Source organism: Sander lucioperca, chromosome 16 (assembly GCF_008315115.2).
Source record: "Sander lucioperca isolate FBNREF2018 chromosome 16, SLUC_FBN_1.2, whole genome shotgun sequence".
In the NCBI taxonomy this organism is placed as follows: Eukaryota; Metazoa; Chordata; class Actinopteri; order Perciformes; family Percidae; genus Sander; species Sander lucioperca.
The window spans coordinates 31915594-31927698 of record NC_050188.1 but is presented as its reverse complement, the minus strand read 5'-3'; the positions used below and the strand labels follow the sequence as shown (position 1 = coordinate 31927698).

General features: G+C 40.2%; 1 protein-coding gene and 1 long non-coding RNA gene across 7 annotated transcripts in view; one reads left to right on the top strand and one right to left on the bottom strand.

Annotated features, from left to right (window-relative positions):
* Positions 1 to 12105, bottom strand: part of LOC116039732 (major histocompatibility complex class I-related gene protein-like) — a 112765-nt gene that overhangs the window by 26586 nt on the left and 74074 nt on the right. The window lies entirely within an intron of this gene.
* LOC116046350 lies at positions 8475 to 10000 on the top strand. The gene is made up of 2 exons (XR_004104113.2): positions 8475 to 8516; positions 9798 to 10000. It is a non-coding gene; the product is annotated as an uncharacterized LOC116046350 (long non-coding RNA).

The window sequence follows — 12105 nt, the reverse complement described above, 5'->3', positions numbered from 1 at the left end:
GGAAACCCCCTTCAACCATGTTGAGTGTTGGCGTTGCGTAGTTTGTCCACCAGAGGGCGCTCTACAACTCCCTGTTGGCAACACTCTTTGATTTTTTTTTGTTTTTTGTTATTGTGTTTTTGTTCAAAGGTCTTTAAGTTTTATAGCTCAAGTTTGTATTTTTATACATTTTATTTATCAGAACTTTAATATATATATATATATATATATATATATACTGTATATATTTACACTTGATATTGACACTCTGTTGTGACAATAAAACAAGTTTATTTTTAAACTGCATTGTCATATTATTTTAGTGAGGACTCATAAATAACTACAAATAACTAATGTTAGGGAAATCTGTTTGTTTTGTTACGCGTTTCTGGAATTTTTTTATATATATATCGGCCGATTTATAGGAATATCGGATTTTTAAATTGCCAAATATTTGTATCGGTATCGGCCTTTATCGGTTGGGCTCTAAAAATAACATCCTGGTCAGGGTTTTCCTCTTTCACTTTATCCTGGATTCTTTTCAGCAGCCCGATGTGTTTTCCAGTTAAATTTGGCGAGCCATCCGTGGTGACATTGGCACGTTTACTCCAAGGTAGCTTCATTCTCTCGATGACAGCAGACAGTCATATAAGTCCTCTCTTTCCTTTCAGGGACTCCATGGTTAAAAAGACTAAGCAATTGGCCCGTTCCAAACAGGCACATTTTCAACAGGCTCTGCACTAGGATCATTAAAAATATAAAATAAAACTCAGCAAATTGTCAAGCCATGACGATGGTATTGTTAATTTAAGTTTCTATATTATTATTTTTTCGTTTCATATTTCAACTCCAAATTCATTCCGACTTAGACATTATTAAAATGAGATTTCTCCTGTGAAGAGAGGCAGACTGTGTGTATATATGTCCAACAGGTCTGGACCACTTTAGAGAATTCTATATATGAGAAAATTGGTGAATGCCACAAATTCTCTCACTGTATATTACTCGTACAAATCTGTTCCTAGTGGTTCTTGCATGAGGCCCATTGTGTGGTAAAAAACAATAACATTTCTTTAAATCAAGAATGTACATTTTCAGTGCCGTCCATCAGCTTAAACCATAAAAGCACGAAAGAATAAAGTTGTATTAAGCACAATTTTTTTCTTTTAAACCACAGAACAGATTACATTTGTGTTTGCCTAATCTGGCTAATCTCCATCACGTCTGATTCCAGTCTCACCTCTGTTGGTCCTGATCACTAGTTTGTCCAGGTTGGTGATGATGTCTTTCTTCATACCAGAGAGCTGAAACACACAGTCGTACCTCCTCCAGTCTTCAGCTGGGACTGATGAAAGGTCCAGGTCAACACTCATCTGGAAGGATCCATCGTGGTTGGGGAGGATCTCTCCGAGGTCCACGTCCTCATGAAGCTCCTCTCCATCTTTCCTCCAGAACATCATGGCTCTGTCAGGGTAGAAACCTGTAGCGTGGCAGCTGACTGGAGAGGAGGGAGACTTCTGGAGGAGAGACACTGAGGGAACCTCTGCACAGTGAAGACAAAGACTTTATTATTATTTACTGGAGATTAATATTATCATTCCTGTTTGATGTCATGTATTTTAAATGCATTTTTTTATGAAATGCTAATAAACCTCACTGAAGTGTAAAAAAGGGAGGTGAGATAGATTAAAAAGGGAGGACAGGGAGTGTGAGAAAGACAGAAAGAGAGAAAAAAGTGAGGAAAAGAGTGGTGATAAATGCAAAGAGGAGAGGGAGGCAGATGTGTGTAAACTGAGACAAAATGGTTCTCTGTTGTTTAATATTTATTGTAATGTTACTGTTGGTTAGAAACACAAGAAGAAATGTTAACATTGTTGTGTCCATTAAACTCCATCAGGTCATGTGATTCTACCTGTTCTCAGCAGAGAGCTCCTCCCATAGTTCACATACTTCTTCACCCACTCAGGACACTCCTGGGTCAGGTAGTGTTTCAGCTGAGCTATCCAAGCTTTGTTAGTGTCCCACTTGTGTTTGGTGATGACAGCCTGTGGTTTTGGAGCGATGAATGTCTCTGTCTTCAGGTCAAATACTATGAAGTCTTCTCCATCATAACCATACTGATCATAACCACTGACCTCAAGAGTCTCATCATCCCACTCACAGCCGAACATCCTCTGGTAAACGTGAACATCTGAGAGAGAGAGAGAGAGAGAGAGAGAGAGAGAGAGAGAGAGAGAGAGAGAGAGTGAGAGAGAGGGAGAGAGACAGTCATCTGTTAACAGTTGATAACTCAAACTAATAATTATTTTCATTATCAGTTATTTTTATTAATCAATTAACCAAACAAATTTAAAAAAAGAAAAGCAGCAAAATTCTCACATTTCTTTTTAATAAAAGACTTAAATAAATATTTGATTATCAAAATTGATGTCAATTAATTTTCATTAATCAACTAATAGATTATTGACTAATAGTTTCATCACTTTATATGTTTATTACGACACAGACACACTGAGGTCAACTAAATCTAATCTAATCTGTAGTTCTGATACATATTTAGGGTTCAAAATATTTATTCTTGTCATTATTGATTATGTAAGGATTATTTTTTATAAATTTAAATAAATGTTTACAATGTCAAATGAAATGTTGAAAACTGTTGATCAGAAGTTGTGAGAGTGTGAGATGAAATCTTCTAATAGTTTCTTCTGTCTGATCAACACTCAACTCTATTTCATATTAAATGATATTAAACAGAGAAAAGCAGAACATGATCATATCTGAGAAACTGGAACAAAATATTTGACTTTTTTCTTAATAAAAGACTAAAATAATGATCTGATTATAATGATCTTGTTGATGATCGATCAATATTCTGTAATCACCAGATGTAATAACTGACTGATTGTTTCAGCACTATGAACGTTTATTAGACACAGACACACTGGTCCAGTAAAGTTCATCTAATCTGTAGTTCTTCTATATTTCTATTAGGGCTGGGCAAGTTAACGCGTTATTATCGCGTTAACTCATTAAATAATTAATTTATCGCGAATTAACGCCGTTTTTATTATTTCTTTTATTTTGTAAAAGTCTGTGCTGACTGCTGCCGCGCTGACAGGAACCGGAAAAGAAAAGAACTGACGCATAAACAAACCAACAAACATGAGAAGGGTACAGAACTTTTGCATGGCCAATTTCATTTTAAAGTTCTTCCAGACGGTGCAGTCGACAGAACCAAAGTTATTTGTAACCACTGCAAAGTTGAATTTTTAGTCTGAAATATCACCTAAATGCAATACACACCGTTGACACCAGCAAATCATTCAACGAAACAAACAGTGGCGCAAGGTTTCGGCAGACTACGTTAGATGCAGCGTGTGGGAGAAGTATAGATAAACAAAGGCAAGAGAAGCTAACAAATACCATAGCGAAGTAGACAGCTACAGACTGCAGGCCGATTAGTGTTGTGGAGGACGTCGGTCTGAGAAACATTCTGAGAATCGCAACAAATGACGGCAGGTATGAGATTTTACAAGACGCACCATCACAAGAAGAATACACGAGTTGTATGAAAAGGAGAGGACCGCAAAAGCGGCACCTTTACAACGTGTTACTCTCACTGGGGACTACTGGACATCACTGGGTAACCATAGTTACCTCGGAGTTACAGTGCATTATATTGATGAACAGTGGGCGCTGCATTCACACGCTCTGACTGTAATGAAAACAGAGGAGAGACATTATGCTGAAACGTTTGTGCTTCACCTCACTCTAACAGGGACATTTGGTACTGAACACAGACTGGTTATGTTACTCCCTGATAAAAGAAAAAAAATGTTTCTGATATTGCCTGTTTTAATGTTATGATTGTACATTTGTTACACTAAATATTTTATTTAACTGCTACTGTATAAACAAAATGCTGATGTTAAGTGTTTGCAGAACAAATGTTATGGCACTTTCGTTCATATGGCAGTTTACATTTAAAATACAATTGCGCTATACACTACTTTTGAATTCATTATTGGATTTTGCGTATATCAATGCGATTAATCGCAATTAATCAGGGAAATCATGCGATTAATCGCGATTAAAACTTTTAATCGTTTCCCAGCCCTAATTTCTATATATTATGGGATGTCCAGACTGAGGTCAGTACAGTGAGTGGTGCTGTTGAACCTTTTAAAGCTGAGATGTGAAGGAGACATTCAGCATGCGCTCCTGTCAGCAGCTTCATTAAAACATCCTGCTCCTCCTCTCATATGAGGACCCAGCAGAAGCAGCCTGTGGCCCGTTTACAGGCCCCTGCTCCGTAGTTTAAGAAACCAGGCAGTAATGTTCCTCTATCAGCTGTGTGTTTGTCAAACTGTTGGGATGAACTGGTTCCTGCTGGTTCAACATATGTTTAGAAGGATGAAAATATAAACAACATTTTATTAGTAGAAAGTGAAACATAAACAAACCTCCAGTTTGGTTGAAGCGCTGCTTTAAAATTTCAATGTTGACTTTGAAGAGCTGCTGTTGACCAATCAATCCCCCAGTCTCCCTCTGCCAGTACTGAGGATCATCTTCTGTGACTCTGCTCATCCAGTCCTGTTTGGGTTCTGCTCTCTTGGTGTTACTGTCATAGTAAACAATCTCAACGCCATCAACCAATCCAACAGCCACAAACTCTGGGAAGTTTGGGACTCCAGAAGACGCAGTGTAGAAATACTTCAGAGAGTGAACCACTGTAAGAAAATATGAATGTAATAATGTCAATTTTTATATATCTAGGGATGTAACGATGCACTAAACTCACGATCCGATTCACAATTTTAAAGGAGAATTCCGGCCAATTTTGACGTTAATCTTATTTGCTATAGCTATGCGAGTACTTTCTATAGAAAAAAAACGACATGGATCGGCCCTAGCAAACTGGAGTTGCTGCAGCTACCTCTATGAGTGTCCACTGAGCTGAAACGGTAGCCTGGTTGACACCAGACCCTTCTCAGTTGTCACCAACGGATGCCACTCAAATGCCTCTGGGCGCATTGGATAGTTCAACCAATCAGACCAACGATCCGGGTGACGCTGCGGTCGGTAGCCGTCATGTTGAATGTAAACAAAAAGCTGCTCACCGACGCTGCGCTATCGTCGTTGCGTAAAGTCCGCCTCAACGGTTGTGATTGGTGTAAAGCCCGCCTCAGCGGTTGTGATTGGTGTAAAGCCCGCCTCAGCGGTTGTGATTGGTGCCTCGATTTTGGGGACATTGGAAATGGGTTTGAATGGGCTCTTCGCCAGACTGACTTGCAGAGCAAATCTCAAATTTGCTGGAAGTTGGTCAGGGTTTACCCAGGCTACTAAAACAGCAGTTGTCAGGGCAAGTTTTAGAGTGGCTTTATGCCTCTTAACAGACACAAAATGCAATTACCGTATTTTCCGGACTATAAGTCGCACTTTTTTTCATACTTTGGCTGGTCCTGCGACTTATAGTCAGGTGCGACTTATATATCAAAATATTTATAATTTCACGTTTTTAAATGTTATTTCATGCTGAAAACATTACCGTCTAAAGCTGCCAGAGGGCGCTCTAGGCTTCTGACAACTATATGCTGCTCCTAAAGACAACTGAGAAAGAAAAGAAACTGCAGGTGACTGCAGGTAGTAAAATATGCAGCCGAAAACGGTAATCGAGCAGCAGAAAGAAAGTTTGGAGTGAGGGAGAAACTTGTAAAGGTGACTCTTACTGCAATGAAGGAAACAAAGAAAGCTAGTCGCGCGCTGAAAGCAAGATGGCCAGAGCTGGAGGAACGAGTCCACAGATGTAGATGCACGTCAACGGTGCAGTTACGTCTCCACGCCCTGGTAGTTGTTCTGTATTCTGTTGTATAGTTAAATAACTGTTAATGTGCTACGTTAACATACCGGACACCTACCGTATTCAGCCCCTTGTTCTGTGTGCTACTGTGTAGTTGAATAACTTGCCTTTCCAAATTAAATGTCTGTTCTTGATCTTGGATTTTGTGAAATCAATTTCTAAATAAATGCGACTTATAGTCCAGTGCGACTTATATATGTTTTTTTCCTCTTCATGACGCATTGTTTGACTGATGCGACTTATACTCCGGAGCGACTTATAGTCCGAAAAATACGGTAATATGTCTGTGCCACATGAACAGGGCGCTCACGGCGCTCCCCACCCCCCCCCCCCCCCCTCTTCTATGTCAACACTCTATGATGAAATCCAACCCTATGAGAGATAGCTACTCTAGCCTGTTAGTCCTCTAAAATTGTATAAATTGTATATAACATTGAAGAAACGCAGAAATGATTTAGAAACGCACAACAGCAGCTACATATTAGACAACATAGGGAACGAAACGGGAGCGGGACGGGATTTGAGAGTATTTCTCTCGGGATTTTGCAGTACAGGATTTTTTTGGGGGGGCAGTCACGTGATCGGGATGTGACGGGAGTATTTTCGTGGGCTCGGGATGGGATGGGAGCGACAATTGATTCCCGTGTCACCCTCTAGCACACACCCACACACACACACCTGAGTATTTAAACAACAAAGAAGGTGCAACAGGTAAATAAGTAACATCAAATATCAACTCACAATTATGCCTATTAGAACAGCTTGTGTTCTTTGCACATATTTATACACAGCTGGGTTTATAGTTGTCATCACAAAATGTGCTAATGTTAAGAGTCCATAATGTTACTATTCTAATAACTAATATAATATATATAACGTAATTTAACTATTTACGTCCACTTGTCTGACTTCAGAATAAAGGCCGTTACTGACAGCAGTAGCTGAAAAAGGCTTACTTGAATGTGTGGTTGCTTTAAATTTGGCTGAATTAGGAATTAACGATAGTTTAACTATTTCACTTAGTGTCTATAGACATGAGCATCTGCTCAACTTGAAACATTTTAATACAAACAAAATGAAAGTACAAAACAAGTTCTACTTACTGTTTTGAGTCTTTTCAGCTGAAATATAAAGAAAAAATATAATTTTTAGATGCTACAGTTGCAAATGACAGAACATCTCTCCTCCACTAACTCTAACAGCCACTACTACTCGCTTACACTGTTAGAAATACATTTTACAGTTCTGTTTGGGTCTTCATTTCTACTTTAGTTGTACTTCTACAATATTGAGAGCATTTGCCTGAAAAAAAGACAAATTGTTTTAAATGTCAAAGTTACAAATGGAAGGATCTTCCCTCCAACTCACTCAAACTGGTTAAATAATATCTATAATATTTAATATTTTTGGGGGGCATTTTAGGCCGTTATTTGTATTTGTATCGATCACAAAAAAGCAACGTAACCCATGTGAACAATTATTTTGCACATTACGTTTTGCAAGTAAACTCTTATTTGGTCTCGTGTTCTGGATGACACGCACACTTTCGCCCCCCCTCCCGAAGGCTAAACTCACTCAGCCAACATCTGAATATATATATTTTATATTATTTATTTTAAGGGGTTTACCAACATTTCAACGTGAAAAGTCTTACAGTGAAATTTCACAGTTCAAGGTGTTTTCACCCTTTCACTGTTTTTAAGTTCAATAAATGCAACATCTTGAAAAAGTAAACGTCAATGAGTAATCATGTTAAATAATCATGATTTCAATATTGAGCAAAAATAATTGTAATTTCTTCCATAATAGAGCAGCCCTACCTTGTTCTGTATTATTCACGGGTTTTTAAAAAGTCCAAAGAAACCAGTCAGTGGGCCTCATGAAAGAACATTTTCCTATTTTTATCCTAAATCTCTCTCTCTTCTTTCCGAGGGGTTAGCTAAAACAATTCATTCTTCTGGGAGTCTGAGGTCATCAGGTCAGATGGTGTTAACGGTGTTTTCCTCCCCCGTCATTTAATAACCAGAGGGGATCGATCTTTGCAGACAGTGTTACCCAGGCTGTGGAATGAACTGAGCCTCTCTTTACGTTGTTCAAACTCTGTTGATTCTTTGCTATTCAAACAGGCTTTTAGTTAGACAAGGGTTTTCACGGCTGTCTGATTTTATCTACCTATGATTTCCTTTGTATTCTTATGTCTTTTATTTATTGTATTTCACTTTATTGTGAAGCACTTTGTGATTTGTATCTGTGAAAAGTGCTATATAAATAAACTTTACTTAGGGACTGTTCGTTTTTTATTTAAGGGGCTACTGGAGAAGTTTAGGGATCTTTAGTCAAAATAGACTTGACCCTCTCTTCGCCAGTAATACATTTTTCTATAACTTTCCAAAATGATTGGGAAAAGAGGCATGACCCTCCCCAACAATTTATTGATGCCTCCAGTCGCAACGTTGCACCAGATACCTCAACAAAACACATGCAAAGTAGCTCAAAACCAAACTGTACCGTTTCAGTATTGACGTCCTCGATGTACAGTACAGGCCAAAAGTTTGGACACACCTTCTCATTCAATGCGTTTTCTTTATTTTCATGACTATTTACATTGTAGATTCTCACTGAAGGCATCAAAACTATGAATGAACACATGTGGAATTATGTACTTAACAAAAAAGTGTGAAATAACTGAAAACATGTCTTACATTTAAGATTCCTCAAAGTAGCCACCCTTTGCTTGCGCTGCAAACCCTTGGTGTTCTCTCAATGAGCTTCATGAGGTAGTCACCTGAAATGGTTTTCACTTCACAGGTGTGACTTGTCAGGGTTAATTAGTGGAATTTTTTCCCTTATTAATGGGGCTGGGTCCATCAGTTGTGTTGTGCAGAAGTCAGGTTGATACACAGCCGACAGCCCTATTGGACAACTGTTAGAATTCATATTATGGCAAGAACCAATCAGCTAAGTAAAGAGAAACGAGTGGCCATCATTACTTTAACAAATGAAGGTCAGTCAGTCCGGAAAATTGCGAAAACGTTGAATGTGTCCCCAAGTGCAGTCGCAAAAACAATCAAGCGCTACAACGAAACTGGCTCACGTGAGGACCGCCCCAGGAAAGGAAGACAAAGAGTCACCTCTGCTGCTGAGTATAAGTTCATCCGAGTCACCAGCCTCAGAAATCGCAAGTTAACAGCAGCTCAGATTAAAGACCAGATAAATGCCACACAGAGTTCTAGCAGCAGACACATCTCTAGAACAACTGTTAAGAGGAGACTGCGCGAATCAGGTCTTCATGGTCAAATAGCTGCTAGGAAACCACTGCTAAGGAGAGGCAACAAGCAGAAGAGATTTGTTTGGGCCAAGAAACACAAGGAATGGACATTAGACCAGTGGAAATCTGTGCTTTGGTCTGATGAGTCCAAATTTGAGATCTTTGGTTCCAACCGCTGTGTCTTTGTGCGATGCAGAAAAGGTGAACGGATGGATTCTACATGCCTGGTTCCCACCGTGAAGCATGGAGGAGGAGGTGTGATGGTGTGGGTGTGCTTTGCTGGTGACACTGTTGGGGATTTATTCAAAATTGAAGGCATACTGAACCAGCATGGCTACCACAGCATCCTGCAGTGACATGCCATCCCATCCGTTTTGCGTTCAGTTGGACCATCATTTATTTTTCAACAGGACAATGACCCCAAACACACCTCCAGGCTGTGTAAGGGCTATTTGACCAAGAAGGAGAGTGATGGAGTGCTGCACCAGATGACCTGGCCTCCATAGTCACCGGACCTGAACACAATCGAGATGGTTTGGGGTGAGCTGGACCGCAGAGTGAAGGCAAAAGGGCCAACAAGTGCTAAGCATCTCTGGAAACTCCTTCAAGACTGTTGGAAAACCATTTCAGGTGACTACCTCTTGAACTCATCAAGAGAATGCTAAGAGCGTGCAAAGCAGTAATCAGAGCAAAGGGTGGCTACTTTGAAGAAACTAGAATATAAGACATGTTTTCAGTTATTTCACACTTTTTTGTTAAGTACATAATTCCACATGTGTTCATTCATAGTTTTGATGCCTTCAGTGAGAATCTACAATGTAAATAGTCATGAAAATAAAGGAAACGCATTGAATGAGAAGGTGTGTCCAAACTTTTGGCCTGTACTGTATGTATATAAAGTTCACAAGCTTTACTACTGGACTCACCACATGATTAAAGGAGAATTCCGGCCAATTTTTACGTTAATCTGGATCGCTATAGCTACGTGAGTACTTTCGATAGAAAAAACCCCGACCCGAATCAGTGCAGGTAACACGGAGAAGCTGCAGCTACGTGTACAAGCGTCCCCTGAGCTAAAACGGCAGTGGTCGGGGCAAGTTTTAGAGTGCCTTTGTGCCTCTTAACAGACACAAAATACAACTAATATGTCTGTGCCACATGAACAGGGCCCTTACGTGTCAACAATATGCATTTTCAACTCAGTCAGTGTTTAAATTCACCTACATTGGTCCCTGTCTCGATCCTGCCGGTAGCTAGGTTGCCCTGCTAGCTGATAGCCGTTAGCTGCTAGCTGCCCTCCGGTGAGTGTATTCAGACAGGCTTCTGTGATAATCATCCCAATAACAATCCACAGAGTGGCGGTGGTGTGGCTATGTCCTCCAGAGGACAGGTCATGTCACGTCTTGAAGTTTATTCCCCCCTAAAAAAAACAGTAGTGCGGTAGTAGTTGTTAGCTGCTAGCTGCCGTCCGGTGAGTGTGTTCAGCCAGGCTTCTGTGATAATCATCCCAATAAAAATCCACGGAGCGACCGGTGGTCTGGTGGATGTCCTGGATAGGACAGATCATTCCTTCGAAGCGAAAAGTTTAGATTATTTCCCCCTCAAAATAGGTAATTGAGCACTGTAGTGGTTATGACCATATCAGTGACTATGTAACTACCGTATTTTCCGGACTATAAGTCGCACTTTTTTTCATACTTTGGCTGGTCCTGCGACTTATAGTCAGGTGCGACTTATATATCAAAATATATATAATTTAACATGTTTTTAAATGTTATTTCATGCTGAAAACATTACCGTCTACAGCCGCGAGAGGCGCTCTAGGCTTGTGACAACTATATGCTGCTCCTAAAGACAACTGAGAAAGAAAAGAAACTGCAGGTGATACGCAGCCGAAAACGGTAATCGAGCAGCAGAAGGAAAGTTTGGAGTGAGAGAGAAACTTGTGAGGGACTGGCGAGAAGGTTAGTCTTACTGCAATGAAGAAAACAAAGAAAGCTAGTCGCCCGCTGAAATCAAGATGGCCAGAGCTGCAGGAACGAGTCCACAGATGGGTGCTTGTCAACGGTGCTGCTGGGAGAGGCTCGTCAACGCTGCAGTTACGTCTCCACGCCCTGGTAGTTGTTCTGTGTGCTATTGTATAGTTGAATAACTTGCCTTTCCAGATTAAATGTCTGTTCTTGGTCTTGGATTTTGTGAAATCAATTTCTAAATAAATGCGACTTATAGTCCAGTGCGACTTATATATGTTTTTTTCCTCTTCATGACGCATTTTTTGACTGATGCGACTTATACTCCGGAGCGACTTATAGTCCGGAAAATACGGTACATGGAAACGGGATAAACGATGTCTGTGGCTTGCACAGTAATAGCGTTACTGAAGCTTAGCTGTAGCATCGCGCTGTCTCCTGGGAATTCAGTTGTAGCAGGAAAAGGTAAACAGTAGTGTGTGAAGAGTGAAGAGCGGAGTTGTTCACAAGGGAAGAAGCTTGGAGTAACGTAACTATGGAGAACATAGCAGATATACAACACACGGAAGAGCCTTTTGAGTTTGATAGTCGTCCTTATTTATTCGAACCCAAGTATACAGACGAAGAACTAGCCTCACAAGAGTTGGAAAGAACGAGACAGGCAGATGAACTTGCTGCTCCAAGCGCAAGCTAAAGCTAGCCTTCCGTAACTGGAGGACATAGCAACACCATCGCCGCTCCATGGATTGTTGCCTGGCTGAATACACTCACCGGAGGGCAGCTAGCAGCTAACGGCTAACGGCTATCTGGCTGTACACTCTCACCGGAGGGCAGCTTTTTAGCGTTTTAGCTCAGGGGACGCTTGTACACGTAGCTGCAGCTTCTCCATGTTACCTGCACTGATTCGGGTCGGGGTTTTTTCTATCGAAAGTACTCGCGTAGCTTTGTTCAAAGGTCTTTAAGTTTTATAGCTTAAGTTTGTATTTTTATACATTTTATTTATCAGAACTTTAATATATTTATAT